The 20035-nt window shown below is 40.8% G+C and overlaps 1 protein-coding gene across 1 annotated transcript in view; it reads left to right on the forward strand.

Annotated features, from left to right (window-relative positions):
• Positions 1-8036: 8036 nt before the first annotated feature.
• Positions 8037-20035, forward strand: part of CDH20 (cadherin 20) — a 112481-nt gene continuing 100482 nt past the window's right edge. Inside the window, exon 1 of the mRNA XM_032182597.1 lies at positions 8037-8101. The gene's annotated coding sequence lies outside the window, so the exon portion shown is untranslated. The remainder of the gene's footprint in view (positions 8102-20035) is intronic.

The following is a 20035-nucleotide window of genomic DNA, read 5'->3' on the forward strand; positions in this document are numbered from 1 at the left end:
ATATGTGTCTTGAGGTTTTCTGCCTGAATTGTGCTGTGATGACAGCTACAGTGACAGCAGTAGCAGATCAGACTTTCTTTTTTGTTTTTTTTTTTTTTTTTTTAGCCTGTAAACCCAGTTCACACATGGGCATACTGGAAAGCCCACTTCCTACTTTAGACAGGTACATTTACATATGCAAAACAAAGTTTGAGTTGCCTTTAAGCATGTAAATTAGCCTCTTATGTGTCTACTTGTGAACGCATGCCCCAGAATTAGCTAACGTGCCCTGAACACAGATTTTTACTATATTCAGGGGAAGTAATATCTTCAAAGGAAAATAAAAGAGTCTTTTTGTTGACTTTTCTCTTATTCTATCTATACTAGGAAAACTGATGACGTATTTCATTTATGAAAAGCTCCTTCAACTAGCTTAGCAATCATGTGAGAGGCACCTCAATAGTAACATACTGCCTTTGTCATTTTTCATAAGTTTCTATATTTTATGTACTGCACTGATATGGAGCCTTTCTTGAAGAGTTTTCATTTGAATCGCTAAATAGTTGAACAGACTGTCACTAGAAAATGCTTTGGAACTTTTATGAGCATACTTTTATTGTAAATATTCATTTACAGTAGAGCTATTTCAGTGCCAGAGTTTGAGAAACACTGCCATGAAGATTCTTAGCTAGAATAATCTATAATTTGTTGGGTTTATTTAGTAAAACGCTCCGTCACAGATGGCGAATTTTAGTCAGAATTAATAAACATATAAGTACGTTGATTTGCAGTATTATTTTATCTTGTTTGCCTCTTCTGTGTATTCATAAAATCTTTGAAAACCTTGGGCTTTATCACTGTCGCTTAGAAAAAACACAATCATGGTATGAAATTAGTTTTCTCTCCCTCCGTCTGTGGGGATCTCAGTGCATTTCTAGCTAATATGCAAATAACTGTTTTCCTGCTTAACTTTTTCCCCTCCTTGAAGACAGCAATAGCATGGCAGAAGTGCGTAATAGTTATTGTGGCCCGACCTGCATGCACAGCTCTGGTGTGCATCAGGCTCTATGCCAGCCAAAACTGTACTCTGGCACAGTGTGCTTCCAACTGTTGCCTAAATTTCACTTCGAGGAGACACGAGGGTGTTTCTGGGGTGCAGTTCCACCCCCCTTGCTGCAGCACGACTGCCTGCCTCTGGGCCGTGCCCGTCTCAGAGCCTGTGCTAGGCCCCAGGCCTCAAAACTGGAGGTGTTGGCTTCCTTCGCTGCGAGCTTCCTTCTCTTCGTTCAGTCTGAGATGGTGACTGAAATTTATTAGCCTAAACTGGGCTGGGACTGATGAGATTTACAGTGATATATAGAAGAAACGCCGAGTCAGAGAAAAGGGATGAAAAATTGAAATGATAAAGTTGTATTGGTAGCTTGTTGAGGTAATTGAAATGCCTTGTTATGTTGCATTGTGATGGGTTCAAATAAAATATTGGTGCAATTTGTCTAGATCATGCTAGTAGAACACTACAGAATATATTCCTCTCTCCTAGTGTTAAGGACATGTTCAATTTTTGGCTGTCAGAGTTGATCGTGGAGGGGCGAGATGAGAATAAAACTTCTCCTTACTGACGTGCTTGGCAGTTTGGCGTTGTTTGCACTGCGCTGCTTACAGCAGGTTGGCGAGCGTTCTTCAAAGCGGGATTTCTGCAGAGAAGTCCAACACACACACACATTTTTGTGCCCTGGGGACCTGCCATGCTCCAATTACTGCTTGGGGAACCTTTACCGGCCACGGTGCAGAGCGTCACCCCCAGAGCCACCACCCAGGACCAGGGGCACTGAGGGATGTCCCTACGCTTTGCTGAGGTGCGTCCAGCAGCTCTGTTCAGGGGATCCCTTTGCTCTTTGGCTCTCAGCAGAACCAGCAGTCCAGAAGCAGGACGTGGGAAAAACAATGAAGGAACACAGTTGATAAGATCCCTCTAAACCCTAAGGAAATTACTTAGAGGTTACTGTGTAGATTTCAAAAATGAGGTGGATTCCTGTAGCTCAAGCCAAGCACTCACTGGAAATCCTGTCTTACCTGTGTCAGGAGGACAGACTGACGACCCTGTCTGGCTAATCTTTCGTTCATTCTCTATTCAGTCCTAAAGTCCACTCAGGAAGCATGGACTGCAAACCATGCCCTGCAGCAGCAGTAATCTAAAGGAAGGCAGAAATAAAAGACTGGTGGATCACCTAATAACTCTTTATGTTGTCTGTGGAGGTAAGACACAGGGGTGACATAGAGTAACTATTGCAAGTCCAAGGGATGTAACTGCTTTCTGGCAGACTACTTCTACCCCAGCTTAATACCTTGCTGCTGAAGATTGTTTTCCATAAGCTTCGACGCTTGTAGGCTACAATTTGATTACTTCACGTGGTCAGGAGATTTCGTTAAAGTGTGTTCCCAATACAGTAGTGAAAACATGTCAGACTGGTAATATTGCAGAGGAGTGACCAGCTTCCCAGATAGGGAGTTTATAATTACCTAAGTAGCAGCATTGTAATAGTCACAGTGATCTCAGACTGTAACAGAAGCTAAGTTTGTGCGGAGACATAATGCCTTCCATGAAGCAAGCTTGAATACCTAGGGGAAAAAAATAGATCAGCTTTTGCTCTGGGAAGGACTTGTGTGCCTGATCCATCTTTCCATTCTAATCAGATGGTCTAATAGAAAATATTACCTATGTCTACAAACCTTGCCATGCAAATATATGTGACTTGAATCAATAAATAGATCTTCATTGCACAAGAAATAGCATATGATAATTTGCTGCCAGAGACTTTGTCAGTAGTGACATGTAGGCTGCACACAAGATCTCTTTAAATATAAACTGTATTACATGTATTTTGAGAAAAATTACTTTGTGTTTCAAAAAATATATATTTTTTATTGCTATGAATGGAACTTGTAATGTGCTTGTGCAATGGAATTCATCTTTCTCTGTAGTATCTTTCTCTGTCTCCATAATGCCCCTCATTCTTTGCTTTGTGTTAAGGATATGTATTGACTTTGTAAAATCACTGTAGCAAGCTGTAAATGATGTATTCAAAGAAAAATCGCTGCCCAGTTCCCATAGAGAGAACATGAACAGTGCTGGGCAATCAGAGTTAGGCTGCATTTTGTACTGTGACATGCAGTGCAATCAGGAAAAGCAGCCCAAGCACAGACGTCACTGACTTCTGACAATAGAAGTCTGTTCCTTTTAATATTCATATATAGAGAGATTTGAGGTGGTTTTCCTTCTTCACCTTATTCCTTTCCCACTAGCCCCTGTCATTATGCATGGGGAGAAGACAATCCTTCATTACCTCCTCTCGCTGCAGACAAGGGTTTAGCTACCAATTGGACAATTGCTTGTACACCAGCCAATATACTACCCATGGTTCGTCCATAGTACATACACCATACCCTGCGATAGATACACACAACAAACAGTTCGGTCCTTGTACCTGACTGGTGCAGCTACAGATACTCAGTTTTACTAAATAACTGGAAGGCCAAAAATCTGCTCGTGAGCATTGCATCAGAACTGCTGTTTGAGGAATGCTTTTAAAAGTAAAGAAAGTAGTAATAATAAAGTTCCGTGTATTTCAGATTTCAAAATTCCACAAGATGTAGAATGCTACCTCCCTTCAAGGAGATGATAGACTAAAACAACTGAAGTGATGAACTGAAAATTAGGTTCATCAGGAGGTTCAAGAGACAAGCAAAAGTGTTATTTTAAAGAGCAGAAGATAGTCTGAAACAGCTGTGCTGCCAAATGGCCAGGTTTGAGCATGTGTTTGAATAAGGTTGTCGTTAACTAAGGTAAAAGGGAAAGTTGACTAAGATAGAAGGAATGTTGACTAAGAAGAAAGCCTTGTGTGATTTGTCCTATTCTCCATGAACACTATTAAGTGACTGAGTGATGCAAATCGAGGACAGAAGCAGAGAAAGGACACAGAGTTCTGAGGGAGGAGACCTCTAAAATGTTTGCTTGATAGTGTTGAGCTAGGTAGCCCCCTAAAATGGATGAAAACTCAGGAGTGAGCTATGCCTGGGTGGACTAATCACAGGCTACCTGGAAGACAGGGAGAGTGGAGGCAAGCCAAAAGGCATGGGACAGAGCAATTCATGTTGTGGAGTCTGCTGAATGACCAAGTGCATCCACAGATCTGTGTGTTTGCTTCAGCTGTGCTGCCATCATTTTAAGCTCCCCGCTGGATTTCATGTGCATTTCATGTGGATTTCATACTTTTTAAACAGGCTGTAGTGTTCAGGAGTTTCATCGTTGTGGCATGTGATATTTGGGGCTTTCACAGCTAGAAGCAGAACTGGTATTCTCACCCATGACCCTGACAAATGAAAGCTGTTCTATTACTGGTTTAGTGACATTTTACGAAAGTGGATACAGTTTTATGACTGTGTACTTTTTCCACCATTCCTGCTGTTATAGATGTGTTGTCTCTGTTCGTCACTTCTTCAGCAATGCGCAGTTTTGTTTCAATGCTTCGGAACCTTCTTGCTTTTGGGTGACAGCCTCATTTTATCACTTGGGTATACAATCCTTCTTCATTGATGTTCACTTTTTGCCTTTCTCAAAAAGGCTCTGTAGCACCCTTACAGTTTGTTGCCTTTGCAGAATCATGATTTACTGGACAATAAAAATCAATGCAGTTTAGGTCAAGATTAACCACAAAAGCAAACCAACAGTTAAATGAGTACCCAGTATTCGAAAGTCATGAAAGTGCAACAAAACCTACATCCTGTCAAGTGCTCCAGCCCTTCGTGGTGTGAGTATCTGGGTCTAGTATTTCTAAAGAATGAGTGTTTCCTGTTAGTAATACCACCTGCAAAGTGATACCACAACACAGCCCACATCTGCAACACTTAAAAAAAATGTCTTTTGTAGGAAGAACCATGAACAGAGTAGGATAAAGTGAGGCAGGGATGTAAGTGAGACAGAAACACAGAAGCTGTTGTATGACATAAAATGACAACACAAAAGTTGAAAATAGTTGCTTTCCAGCTTTCTTCTCTATCCTTTCCTCAGCTCTGTCATTTAGGTTACTTGTAACTCATTCCTGATTTCAGTCCTGCAAGACAGACAACTATATGAACCCGAAGGCAATATCCATATAAAACGCTGCTGCGTCCAAGTTTTCCTTGTAGGGGAACAATGTAAATAGCTTGCAGCATACAAAATTCTCTTGTTCAAACAGCGATAGCAAAATGTTTCTTTCATCTCTCCGAAAGCCTCTAAATTTTAAAACTACTCAGCATGCTGCATTCTTTAGTATTTTTTACTCTGTTTTGCATGGTTTTAGCATTATGTGTAATATGGTGGCAGGGAAAACATCAAGTATTGGAGAGAAAAGATTCAGTCCTTTCATGTAAGGACATTTAACTGCAGCTACGCTTAATAAAATAATCTATATTCAGGAACTGATTTTTATGGTTCATGTAAGGTTTGAGAGCTCAGGTCAGTTTTTTAATTTAAAATTGTATTTTTTTTATACATTTTTAATGAGGAAAGGAGGTGGCATAGGTTTTCACCCACCTGTTCTGTACATAATACTTGCATTTTGCATGAGGACGTTTGAAACCTTCTCTCCTTTTTTTATTCCTGAAAAAGCCAGGTGGCTGATATCACACAAATAATAGTGAGACAGGTGAGTTGACGGACATATTTTATGCAATGTACTCTCATTTCTGATTTCAGAGGCATGTGAGAGTACTCTTTGGTTTGCATGATTCAGCCCTGTGCTGGAAGGGAACACAAGACATCCAGTGAGAAATGTAAGTTCCTCCTCTTATTTTACTGTACATCACACAACAGCTCTTAGAAAAGATAGTCACAGTCACTGAAACGTGTCCCTGTGAAGGAAGACAACACGCAAGGGAGAAATTAGAGTATTCAGCCACACCTGTTGTAGTAAAACGCAGTGTTTGGATAATCCATTCTGCTGTATATGTGAAACCGAGGAGCTCATGTATTAAATGTGTGTTATTTTTTCCAGTGCTCACACTGTATATTAGAAAATTCTCCTGAGTTTTCTGTGTCATATATATGAGTGCTGCATTATGTACTGTATATTAATCCTAAATTATAACCTTTAACAATAGAGAGTATCTGCATTTATTTTCATGGTGCTGTGGCATATGCAGTAATCAAAGAGCATTCACTGCAGCCTCCGTTCCATTAAATCTGTCATATGTGTTTTATTCTGATTTTTTTTCCCCTTACTGCAGTCCAACTTGGGGGAAAAAAAGCAAACTCACAGACTACACTCAAACTGAGATGCAAACTTTTCAAAGAAGTGGCATCTGTTTAGCCTTTTAAATTAAAAGCAGACATAGCCTGAATGTACTATATTGAAGTACAGAAATAGATATGTGTATATACTCTGCAAGAAATAACGTATTGTGAATAAAATCCTAGCCTGGAAAAAATTTACACATTGATTCAATAACCAGCTGGATTCTAGCAAGAGGTCATTTCTCCTGTAATCAGAGTCCTAACAGTCATGGTGTACTGATAACTTTCTGGGATGTGATTACAAATATCCCATCCTAGTATCGGGGAAAAATACGGCTGAAGAGTGTGTTTTGCCTTATCATCACGTCTCAGACTCTGACCAGCGATGCTAACAAGAGAGCCAATCCTGCCTCCTTGGACTCTTACACTAAAACCGAGTCCAGAGATGAACATGCAATAGAGGAAACAGGGAAGACATCGCATCGCTTCCCAACATATCAAAGTATTCATTTATCACAGCTGTAATTCATCATTCGGGGCACCATGCCAGGGTCCAAACTTCCAACAACTTCTCTCAAGGGATTAGCCTGCTCTTTTTCTTTTGTAATGCTGAAACGACAAAGTTGTGGTCAATATGAAAAATGCAGGGCCAGAAACTAGCCAGGGTGACCTTAGTCCTACAAATAATCATTAGTGCAAATCTGGAGGGTGGAAAAAAAAATAAAAATCTTGACCGTATAATCTGAATCTTCATCTCAAGATCTAATTGCTGAGGGACTGGCAGCGTCCCAAGGAATTGATAATGAGATTTAGAGTCTCCCACTGCCAGTCTCCAGCTTGCCTGCAGACTGCTGGGGCACCGCTTTGCTCCCAGCCTGGCAGAGGTGCTTCAGACCTACCAGTTCAGCTGGGATGGGAACGGGCTCTGCACCACTAGCAACACGAAGTTATTGCTGCAGGAAGCTGTTACGGGCATGATAACCTCCTCATAACCCAGGTGGAGGATTTTCTATCTCGCATACACACATCAGTGGGGTTGGAGTTGGCACAGGTTTGCTCCTTTTCCATTTCATCTGTGGAAAGATGAGGGCTCGCACAGGGCCGCATGAGCAATGTCTGCCCTCCTCCTCTCTTCAGGTTGGTTGATTTTGGGGCAGGTGGGTAGCAGAGAGGATGCCTCGTCCTGCTGCTGCCGTTGTGGCTGTCATTCTGTGGGTAGAGTATTTCAGCGCGGCTGGCAGCTTTTATGAACACTAAAATGATCTTTAAAAGTGGATGTAAAACCCCTTTATTATTTGGTTGTTTTTTCAAAGTATTACACAAACCCTCCAGGAAACCATACTGTTTACCCTCATAAAAGTAGCTCTGACATTAGTCCAGGGATGTTTATTAACTAAAAGCAAGCCTTCGACCGAAAATCACCCCCTTTCCCTGCCCTTAAACGAAGCAAAGCCCCCTCACCCTTCCCCATTAAACCCCCCGCAGCACTTGGAGCCCCCCTGAGAGTCTCTGGGGGGAGAGATGGGCAGGAGGGGGGTCCCGGGGGCGAGCACCAGCCGCCTCCCGCAGGTCCCCGCGGCTGCAGCAGGGACCCCGCGCAAACCCCGCGCAAACCCCGCGCAGCCGGAGCCGGAGCCGGAGGCGGGGGCGGGCGGCGCTGCGCGGTGGGAGCGGCGGGGGGCGGCGGCGAGAGGGCGCAGCCGGCGGAGGAGAGCAGGGGAGGGAGAGGGAAGGGAGAGGAGAGAGAGGGGGAGAGGAGAGGAGCGGAGAGGGAAGGGAGAGAGGAGGGAGGGAGCGGAGCGCAGCCCCGTCGCCGGGAAGGCAGCCGGAGCTCCTGCGCGCAGCAAGGTAACGCGTCCTGCCCTTCGGGGAGTTTCTGCTCTGCTTTTCCCCTTCCTTCCCTCCTTATCCCCTCCTATATCTTGTCTTTTTTTCCCTTTTTTCCTCTTCATTTTTTCTTATTATTTTCTTTTTTTTTTTCTTTTTTTTTTTTTTTAAAAAAAACCTTTTTCTTTTTCTCTTTTCCCCTTTTCTCTCCTTTTTACATTTTTCCATTTTTTTTTCTTTTTGCCTTTTTTCCTTCTTTATTTTCCCTTTTCTCCCCTTTTCCATTTTTTTTTAATTTTCTTTTTTATTTTCCTTTTCCTATTCTCCCCCTCCCCCCCGTTTTTTTTCCTTTTCTCTTTTCCTCTTACTTTTTTATTTTCTCTTTCTCCTTTTTCTTTTCCTTTCCTCTTTACCCTTTTTTCGTTTTTTCTTCCCCTTTTTTCTTTCCCCCCCCCCCTTTTTTTTTCATTTTCTCTTTTCCCCCTTTTTTCCATTTTTTCTTCCCTCCTTTTTATTTTCTCTTCCCCCTTCTCTTTTCTCTTCTGTTTCCCACTTTTTTTTATTACTTTTTTCTTTTCCCCCCTTTTCCCTTTTTATCTTCCCCTCCCTTTTTTTTCCTCTTTTCTTTTTCATCTTCTTTTTTCCTTTTCTCTTTTTCCTTTTTTATCTTCTTTTTTCCTTTTCTCTTTTTCCTTTTTTATCTTCTTTTTCCCTTTTCTCTTTTTCCTTTTTTTCCTTCTTTTTCCTTTTTTTTCCTTTTTTTTTTTTTTTTTTTTTTTCTTTTTTCCTCCTCCCATCCTCTTCTTTCCCCCAGCCGCTATCTGAGAATCCGAGAGCGAGGATGAAGCCGGCGGGGAGGGCAAGGACCAGGGGAGGGGACCGGAGCGAAGCGCACGGGGACTTGGCCCGGGACGATCCCTCCCGGCTCGGAGGGGCCGGAGCGGCTCCCTCCAACTTTCCGGGGTCGGATCCCCCCCGGGGGGCTGAAGAAGAAGGAGCGGCGGTGGGGATGGGGGTGCTGCCCCTTCCTCACTCCCGAGAGTGAAGCAGGGCCCCCCGGGGGTCTCCGGCAGCGGGACGGATGGGGACAAATGGTAAAAGATACGGAAGGAAGAGATCCAGTGGCTGGGACATAAATCAGGCGGAGTATATGGGGAGTCGGTGAGAATAGGTCTTTTCACCCTTAAAAAAAAAAATAGCCACTTTGGAAGAGAAAAAGGAGGCTGATTATTGGCATCCAGCGCCGAAACCCAGGCAGCTGATGCTGAGGGGAGCCAAAGGGAGCAGTTCTTCTCGGTTTAAAAACAGCAAGACAGTCTCTGCCAAAGATTGCTGTAAACACTGAATAAAGATTTCATTGTGGCTTGGTGTGACTGGAATAATTAGGCACTTAATTGTTCATTCTGATCTTAAAGTGCAGTAATCAGTAGTGCACAGTCGGAAAAATACGGGGGAAAGGAAGCAAAAATAGCAAATGGAAAATGATAGGAAAATATATCACTTTTTCCTCTTCTTCATATTTTCTTTTTGGGACTGGGAGCATGTGGGTCCTAGTCTATTTAGTGAGAAAACACCTTTCTAAAGCTGGGGTGTGATTGTGCTTTTGCTGCCACTGTGTCAACATCATTTGGGGCTGGGCAGAATCAAATTATGGGACTTAAAGAAATCCCATTTTATGGAAGTGAAATCTGAAGATGCCTGGAGAATGAACATCTTAACTAGGTTGACTAATACCAATTAATGCATTTTACTTATGTGTACACTTTATTGCCAACTCAGCAGGGATGAAAGCTAATGGTGCCAGCTTTTGTGCTGCTCCAAGACATTTTTCAAGCAGGCAAGCAAGGTTTTACTGGTAAACTGTTTTGAGTTTTTAACACTGTAATTGTGTCCCCGTTCAAATCAAGTTCCTTGCAGCAGTGACTCTTCTGTGGTAATCTAATGAAATGATCTCTTGTTACACTGTGTTAGCTACTCCCTGTGACACAGCAGGAAAACGCAACCTGTGCGTGGTTGTACCAGAGGAGGTTGTAAGTTGTCGAGCAAGTCGCGCTTACAAGCACTGGGATATGACTTGCTGCTATTAACTGAAAGATGGCACCATAGGCAAAAAATGTTTTCTTTCCTATATAGCATCCTTTTCCATACATATTAGTGTGTGGTAGAGAAGCATACTAGTGGATTATTTATCAGAAAGGGTGGAAGAATGCTGTGTTTAAAACTAGGAAAACTTCCAAAAGAAGTCTGTAGTCATTTGAGCAAAGTAAAAGTGTTTTAAAATCTAACTGTAAAGGGGCCATCCTTCATATGACTTCCCTGACTTCAGAGAAGTTATATGAAAGATTCATTTCGCTAAGAGACATCCGTGTAGCCAGCCTATTCACTGTATAAATAAATAAATAAATAAATGGGCTGGAATTGGGCAAGGTGTAGAGAGAAATTCAGTGAAGTATAATTTTCTGTCACTGCCCATGCAGAAAAACAGAAAGGGAGTTTTCATTCAACTTTGAAAAGTACAGCGATTTGCTATATCTTGTTGACAAGTTTGTTGGAGATTTTGGTCTGCACCTTGGGAGATTTTTGTGGGAATAAATGTAGAGAAAACACAAGAGTTCTGCCAATCCAACAATATATAACTAACACAAAACACTGCAGTCTTTGCTCGGGTCACAGAGTGTAGGACAACAAGGACAGCAAGGTGTCTCCAGAGATTTGTCCAAAGTGATGGTAAAAAGAAAAAAAAAAAATCATAACATCTAGATATGTAAGTGGCATAGTTAAAATCTGCTTTATTCACCTTTTTGTTAAGCTGTTGAATGTGCTTTGTCCTACCACAGTGATACTTGGTATTCTGTCTAGGAAGAGCATTCCTGATTTAATGGCAAGCTGTATCGAAAGAAAGTCTTCCAAGCATTTTGTTTAGTGGTACAGTATAGAGGAGGACATTGCCAACTTTATTTTCACCTGTCCAGTCCGAGAGCCTAAGAATGTTCTTGTTTTCTTAAAGAAGTTCAAAAAGTGGAGTGCTCGAGTTATCACATAAGAGACCCTGCTCAAGCTTCTGCTAGTGATGTTCTGACAGAGAATGTTTCTAAAAGTCTGCACAGTGTTTCCCTTACACAAATACCACGTTAAATTTGAGAGTAATTTGAAGACCAGAAACAAGATTTTGAGAGGAGTCCAGAGTGTTTTTTCCTGTGTTCCCAAACATAAAGTTTACCAAATGGCTCCTCATTTCTATAATAAAATGCATTGAAAACACACTTTGGGCATTACAGTAAGTTTGGGAAGAAGTCTTTCTTACATTCTTACAGCATGGTTAGCAAAACGTGCAGAGGATTATATGCTGTTATTCAAGGAAACCATTTACTGTTGAATTGTAGTCAAATACTGGATACCATCTTATACCTAAAAGTTGTTTGAAATGCATAGTACATCTTCATAATAAAATTGCATTGTCACAGACATAATTGTTATTCATAACAAGTAGTCTCACAAACAGATTCCATCCCTGCAAGTATTGAGTCTCAGTCAGGCCAATTATGACTAAATTACTGCATGTTCTCTGCTGTATCAACTAATTAAAGGGTAATTAATAAAATGATAATTTCATTCCATGGCAATGTCTACATCTGGTTGTCATAGCAGAGTTTGTTTGACATATGGTTAAATGGTCAGATAATACATTGTATGAATGCAACATTTGCACAGAACACCTGGCAAGCCAGAGGAATTTTAACCCTTAAGACATTAATTTCAAGGATCTATGTCAAGGTACTATTAGATTTGCCTGCTCATTCTCTTTACCTGCTCGTCTTACACATTTAAGAAAATTTAGTTCTCCAAGTTATTTAAGTGAGAAACTCTCTTGGGATAGGGGAAGAGTGGGAAGGGAACTTGGGATGTTAGATTGGAAATGAAAGATAAAATAGCGCTGACTTGTCATTGTGAGAAGTAAACTAGGTGGGTCTTAATCCATTTCTGAGAGGAGACTCCATTGGTCCCCCTAGTACCGGAAGGTTCCCCTTTAAGGAAAATCAGGCTGGAATTAGAACAGTGACATTTTTTTTTTAATTATTTTTTTTTCCTACATACAAATGTATGCTGGTATAAAGGCTGTGGTTCTGGTCACAACAGCATGGAAAAATCTGCATTGCAGCCTTCCCACACTGTACCTGTCATCTGTAGATAAAACAAAACTTAGCTCCCGAAGGACAGTAACCATAAAAGTCACAAGCCCTAAGGAAATGAAACAACCTTTTACCAAGTCAACAGGTGATACAAATAAACAATTCTATTGTAGATACCTATGTTCACGATAATATACTATGAAATATCAGTGGTTGAAATTTTTGGGGCAGTCCATGCATATTATTTTATACATAGGCTTTTTAGCTTGTTTTCTTTTGTTTCAAGAGGATATATATATGTTAAGCCCTAACATTGCCATGAAAACTTACAACCACTGCTGTTTCAAAGTATGCAAAAGAGTTCATTTCTGTCCTTTAAAAGCACAAACTGTCAGTCATGATACTTTAACATGGGTTAAATTACAGTTTCTTATCTGTACTGTGTCAAGCTGGATCTATCATACAGCTAAGGATGAGAAATGAAGTAGCAGGCATAATGTTTTCCTTCTCTTTAGGGGGAAAAAAAAAAAGACACAAAAAGGGCAAAATAACTAGTGCTTTTTCACCAACTGAGCAAAGCAAGAAGGATGCAATAAACTGCAGGAAGACATGAAAGTCTGTCTTTTCCCATGCAAGCAGTCCAAAAGGAACAGTTCCCTCAGTGAATAGTCAGGGTCGCTCATCACCTCATGCGGTCAGGTGCAGAGTTTGGCCAGTGATGCTTATAAAGCTCTGTTTGTCTGTCTCTGTGAGAGTCTGAGTCCTGTTTCTTGAGGGTTTCCAAGTGCACGGATCTATCTCATTTTCATTCTACTCGTGGAACTCATTAACACCTGGAAAATCTTTTATAGCATTTAACTGCATCAGATGCACTGTCCGGCACATGTTGTCTTAATAGGGCTTTCACTGTGGTATTGTCAAAGAACCCTTATGTCACAGCTGGGAACATGAATCTGTCATGTCAGTACTGTACCTTGTTTTAGACAGGAATAGCGTGTGAGTGTGTTTTATGGAGGAGCCAAACAAGCCCATGTACTGCATTACTGGGGAAGAATGTGAAGCTTGTTCTCCTAAATAAAGATTCAGGCTGGTGGTAGTGGAGTACTTTGTACCATTTAAACACTGCTGCCTCTAAGGCATTGTACTTAAGGAAAGGGAAGTTTGAGGCAAGGAGACATGTCGTAGCCTTTTAGTGGTGTAACGCTGCTAGTTAACGGGATGTCATCATTTACATTTCTTTGGGAAAAAATTGCCAGAGGTTTCTAATTCAGCAGTAGTAACTTGTTTGAAACTGGAAGTTGATATGAAAGTCCTTACCATGGGAATATTTGTTTTTTTAATACCAGTTTGATTTAACTATATTTGGCAATATAAGAAGGGGAAGAGAAGTAAACGTTTTCTAATTCCATATGCTTTTTGTGCTTATTAAATCACTGTAAAAACCAATTTTAAATAGACTACATTGTAGCTCTTTAATCAGAATGCCTTGGGTAATTAAAAAAGGATAGAACTGTGAAGACTGACTGCAGTACATGTGTAAGACCTACTTTTTCACTGGAATTTTTAACATAGTTACATATATTTCATCTGAAAATTAAATGCTTAAAATTCACCAGTTCTGGCACTACCAAGGCTGTTGTGATGATATTCCAAAAGGTAAACCCCCCCCCCCCACCACCACCCTTTGAAAAATATTTGCAGACTTGAGAAACCATAATTGATGTGAAAGAATTAACTTGGGTCCTCATTTAAAGAATTTATGGATGAAAGGAGCATTTTATGCAGTCACAGGGGGTTCCATCTTTTAAACTACTTGTTTTACTTTGAAAACATAAGTATAGTTCACATGCTAAGAAATACGTTAAAGGGATTTCAGATACTCAGGGTGAAGGTACAATGTCAAACACACTCTGTATATTTGAAATTTTGTCTCTGTTGTTTTTGTAAAAGCTATTCAAAAAAGTCTGAATATGCAGGGGTTGATAACCCAGACCCTAACCAGTCCAAACTTAGCCTGGAATCAGCAAAACACCATAGTCTTCAGGTTACAGGACTGCCTTCTGAATTCCTCTCTTGAATTTCTCTCTCTTTTTTTTTTTTTTTTTCTTTATTTTTACCATTTGGATTAGGGACGCCTGCTTTTTCTAATGGTGACAGCACTGAGGTGCTCTGGGTTAGGTCTGTGCCATTAGTTCATGTCCACATCCTCACAAAGGAAGGAACAGGTTTGGGCTGCTGTGGGACCACTGGGAACCACATGTGGACTTGTTTCTGAGAAGGGACTTCCTTTAAATTATTTCACTTTTCTCAGAAGGACAGAAGCCCTTCATGCTTCCGAGCTTCTCTGTAGATAGATACCTGATGGGAGCAAGCTCAGCAGGCACTCAGCAAACTGTCTAAGGTTTGTCCTGCTGAAGTATGCAGCACTTAACAATGTAACCCAAGAGGTCCCAACAGCTCTCAGGTTGACAGCACACTTGGGGCTGAATTGTTCTATATGATTCCCTTTAGTCTACTACAGAAACAAATCAAAGGCAAGGAATTAGTCGATGTAATTAATCTTTCTTCATGCCTAGGTATTGTGACACATGCTTAAGAACCCTTGCAGTATGTAACTTAGTTACAGAGAAACAAGTTAAAGATTGAGTGAAAGACTTAACTATAAATCTCCTTGCTTATATGAGTTTAATTTAGGATTGCAGTCATGATGTAAAGCAAGTTAAAATAGCAGTAGTAGATCACTACTTGGCAAATGTGTTAAGAAGAATATAGGTACCTCACTAGGTTATTATTATATATGGAGTGTCTTCTGTGTGCTTAGCCCATTGCTGAAATTAGTCTATTCTGTAATTTTAAGATACATTTGAAAAGGAGAGAGGTGATTTAACAGTCGAAGTTCCACCTGAGAGTTGAGAATTAGGAGACAAATTTACAGAAAAGGGAGTTCCTAAATGGTGCAGAAGTGCTTCCTTGCAGAAAATTTAAAGTTTTGTCCCAAGTGTCCCCCAATCCAAATATAATCTAGAGGATATTAACCAACCATTCAAGTATCTATTACTTATTGCTTGACTTAAGGCCTTGCCTCTCAGGGAAAATATGTTTTTAAGGAACAGAGTAAAGGAATAAGAGAGAAATCAGTGTGGCTGATAAATGTGTGAAGCTACTTAGGGTAGAAGAATGCCTCCTCGAATGCCTCCTCAGAAAGGAGGGTTTGGGAGGAGTATGGCATCTACCACGACTGTATCTCTTGACAGGACCCACTACACTTGCCTGTTTGGTTTTTGCTTCACATATGGATTTGCTTTACTCATGTGTTTTCTTCGGAAAGTGTTGCAGAGATGGGCAAGCACCACACAAGCAATTAGAGGTGCCTAGTCCTCATGAACACGTCTCACTAAGGCAAGAGGGAATGAACACAGGCTGGTAAATTTATTGTGATAGCAAGCTTGCTCCCAAACATCCTCTCTTCTGGGCACCCCATGGACACCCAAGTGGGTTCTTGTCAAGTGACTAGAATGCATGCTTGATAGTGACAACAGGAAGAGCTCCTAGACCATTGGAAAGACATCAGTGAACTACTGACATTATCAGACTAGTGCCCCTGGCCCATAGCCCTGCACACCTTACATCTCCTCAGCCCTCCTTGGGAGGAAGGGCTGCGAGGAGCAGACAAATAGCCCTGGTAAGAGAAGCTCCATGCTAAGCACTTGTAGCAGAGGAGGCGAATAGGCACAGTGCTGTAAGGAAGAGCTGAAATCAGCCTTCATGCAGATGACAAGAGAGGATCTGTCAAAGCAGGCTTTAAGAGGACAGAGAGCATGTTGAGAGAAAACGATGATAATAGCAACAAAACCTTGCAGAGACTGAACAGAGGATGAAGCTGCAGGAGAGCAAGAAAACAGAGGATTTGAATAGAGAGGCAGAGCAAAAGAAATGATAAATGTCTTAATAAAATAACAGAGACAAAAAAGGACAGATCAGATCAGTGGCGGGAATAGAATTTGGCTGCGGCTTGGAGAAGGACCGATACAAAAGAAACACAAATAACTTGCAGGCTTGTGAACAAGCATGGCAGAAAATGGAGCAGTTTGTGGTAAAAGATAGAGATTGGAGGAACAGCTCCTAGATCCTAAAAGAAGTCTCTAGGGTGAGTACTGGATATTGGAAGGGTTTTATAAGAAAATTGGTTCCTAGTTTTGCATGTGGAGTTTCGGGTAATTGTTCATCAATAAGCCAAGAGAAAGGTATTTGTCACCAGAGTGTCTTAGATACTAGGGTTATATACATTAGAGCTGGAGCCACTATATAGGCATTCTGGACTGAGTTGAGGCTAAGCTTTTTTTGGTAGTCTAGCCTTTGGAAAAGTTAATCCTAATTAGGCTGAGTTCAGTGGCTCTGCTAAGGGCACGGTGGAACTGCACGTATGCTGTGGTTAAGGTGGGCTAATTGTTATGGCTCACATATGTGGTACATCTCGACATGAATGCAAGGACTATGGAATGAGATGTTAGGCTCAAATTTGTAGAGGAGGTAATGAGCCCCCCACCAAAACAAACAAACAAACAAACAATAAATAATAAAACTAGTAGCTTGGTTGTTAGTTTCTGCCTATCTGTTTTCTTGCCTGTTTGCCCCATGCTGCTCTTCAAGTACCTTCTCACTTGCTGTCATGCTGTTCTGGGGCAGTAGGAAGAGCTCACATTAAAACTCAGTTATATTATGATGACTGTTAAACACTTGACTATTAGTAAGGCAGTGAATGAACCACAGTTAGCAGTAGTGATACCTTGCAAAACTACTAACTGTTCATTATTAACTAATCCCTGTCTCCATCACATTCTTTTCTCACCTTTGTTTCTCCAAAGGACCCACCGTTCACTGGAGCTGAGTTCCATTGCATTATGCATTATGTAGAATAAATATATATAATGATGTGTCAGGTAGGCACTTAATTTTTAATAGAAATTCCCAACCTTGAAAAACTCATTTTGATTAAAATCTGTTGCTAATTTTATCTCTTTGGTTATGAGGTCCTTATTTAATTGAAACCTCAGTAATTATATCAAAATAACTTGCAGAGTGTGCTACTCGTTTTCTTCTTCACGTGCTAATTTAATAAAGCATCAGTAAAATGGTCTTAGATAACAATTTGAAATATTTATCCCCTTGTTCTTATTCTTTTCTAAGATATGAGTGCTTCAGTGTTAATGCCTGTGCAGTGGGCAAAACATGATTGTCTCAGGAGTGCGTGGCTAAGATTTTTGAAGCTACTGTCGGATCTGGACTCTACATTCCCATTACTTTTAATAATCACTGAGCATCAAAATTCCCCAAGTAGCTACTGCTACCTACCAAATTGTCCTCAAAGAGTTGGTGGACCAAAGCTGTTTTTATTCTGAAATAAATTACCTTCTTCCTCTCCCCAGGAACTCACCAAGTTATATATTGAAGGAACGATTATCAAATGTCATAACATATTTGACTTACTAGCTGTAAATATCCAATCTATCAGCCATTATCTGCATTTAAAATTTTCTTAGGTCTGTCTTTTTAGACACTATAAAGAAGGGACTGAACTGATTAATTTCCAGTTTAAAATATCATCCTGTGCAGGCTGATTGTTTTCAAGGAAGACCCCCTGCATTGCAGAGCTCCAGGAGAGTTAGAAGAAAGTCTGTTTTCTCATATGTCAGTGATTGGTGTCATCTCTGGCTGAAGAGATAGCTTCGGTTCTACATGCTCACAGGCTACTCAGACACATGTCTGAAATCATTGCTTTGATGAACTTCTTTCTATGATAATTTACTCATCAGGGTACCATTTCACAATGTCAAACTGTTACTTGAAGAACATTTACATGACGTAGTGAAGTAGAATACAAATTAGAGCAATATTTTATACAGAGATCTTTCTTTTCTGATTTGCTTTACTGCATAGATAGAGACCACTTGAAAAGCATCCCCCTGCTGCATAACCCCACTGCTGATGCTAACTTCGGAAACAATCATACAGTTCTCCTTTAACGGTCTGCTAGCAATCTCTGTAAGGATAAGAAACACAGAGTAATGTAATGCTGCATAATCTGAATGTTCAGCGTTGGAAACATCTCTCTGTCACCAATGAAAAAAGGTAGAAACTGTTTTTCTTGAAGGCTCTATACTAGATGAAAGTATGTAGAACAGAGATAATATCAGTAAACTGCAAAGGAGGATACATTTGAAAGTTCTAGCCATATTGACCAATAAACAATTTATGGAGAGAGCACAAACAAACCGTTAGAATATTTTAAGACTGTAGCTTCTGACAAGTATACTTTATTTATGACTTTGCAGTACATTTTTTTCCAGTAATGTTTACAGGATGTAAAAAAAAAAAAAAAAAAAAAAAGAGAGAGAGAAAGGGGAAAGAGGCAGATACCAAGCATCCCGAGTGTTTTATGCTCTTGTCCCCAGCCATGTGTGGGGTATTGTCAACATCTGTGAGAAAACCTCAATATTCCCATCTCACAAACCACTGAACACTGAAACTGGAAGAATCACAGACATGACATATTAAATTTTTAAAGAAAAGGAAAAGAAGGAATGGTGCTGCCCCATCTGAAACTTGTACAATACTGGTGCCAATAAATGAGAACCTCAAGCAGAGGCATCTGAGTCTGGAGGGAAAAAGAGGCTGGGAGGGAGGAGATGCGAGAAGGGTCAAGCCCTTGCATATCTTCTGCCACTGCTGGACACCCTATTAGCAAAGCCAGTTCACTCTCTGATGTATCTAGGTAAACTCAGTGTTTGAGTTTGGCTCTGAATCTCCTGAAAATAACAGGGATATTGGTTGCTGTTGTCTACACAGTGGATCTGGGAGCTTAAGGAAATACATGGGTTTTAGGTTTCTGAGACTGAAGCACCAGACAAAGGTAAAACTTTTATTAGTAGCTGTAATATGTACTTTAGAGGTGCCTACAGGTACTGTGTGTGATGCAGACCCCTGTGTTGTGCAAACACATAGGAAATAACACTGTATTGAAGTGCTTGCAAGCCAAATATCAGAGCTGGGAGATCCGAGTTCAGTTCTGCCAAAGCTTAGATTTCAAAATCACCACGTTTTAGAAAGGAACCAAAGCCCTTAGAAAATGTACAGACAGATAAGTTGTCAGAGTCTTCACATTTAGGAATGAATAGGTCAAGATTTTGATTTGTGTCTCTCAGAAAAACACAAGAAATAGCCCTGATGTGAGAAATCTTTCCTTGGAAAATGTTGAAGTTTATATGTTTCCACCAAAAGAAAAATTTTTTTTTTTTTTTTTGCTTTATTTACTTGAAGGAAAATATATCTAAAAAATCCAGATGTTGCTGAACACCTTCTTCCTGACAACCACAAACCCTAGAGTAAGGGGGATGGCAGCACTCTTTGCTTTGGGGAACCACCAAAAATGCCCTGTGCACAAGGCTCTGAGGGGGCTGGTGTAACCCCTCCTGTGACAAGCGTCCTTCTGGACATCTTGTCATATATAGCAGGGACGAGGCCACAGCACCGCACCATAGCCAAAGACATCTTCTGCCAGCCAAGCACCACTTCCTGGGGCAGCACAGCTTCCAGCCCACTGCTGGAGAAATGCTGATGTGGAAGGTGTCACATAGGGATAAACACATCAGGAAGACCTTCACAATATCTTTAAGATGACTGGGAAGAGCATTCTGCTTTAAAAGAAACTTTGACAATGTTGGTTAACTGGGCAAGTGTGCCTCTAACAAACCTATCAAGCTTGATAAATGGTTCTCTATTAATATCCTAATTTTGCTGTATCTGATGAGCAGCTTTCAGAGTTCAG

Source organism: Aythya fuligula, chromosome 2, assembly GCF_009819795.1.
Source record: "Aythya fuligula isolate bAytFul2 chromosome 2, bAytFul2.pri, whole genome shotgun sequence".
In the NCBI taxonomy this organism is placed as follows: Eukaryota; Metazoa; Chordata; class Aves; order Anseriformes; family Anatidae; genus Aythya; species Aythya fuligula.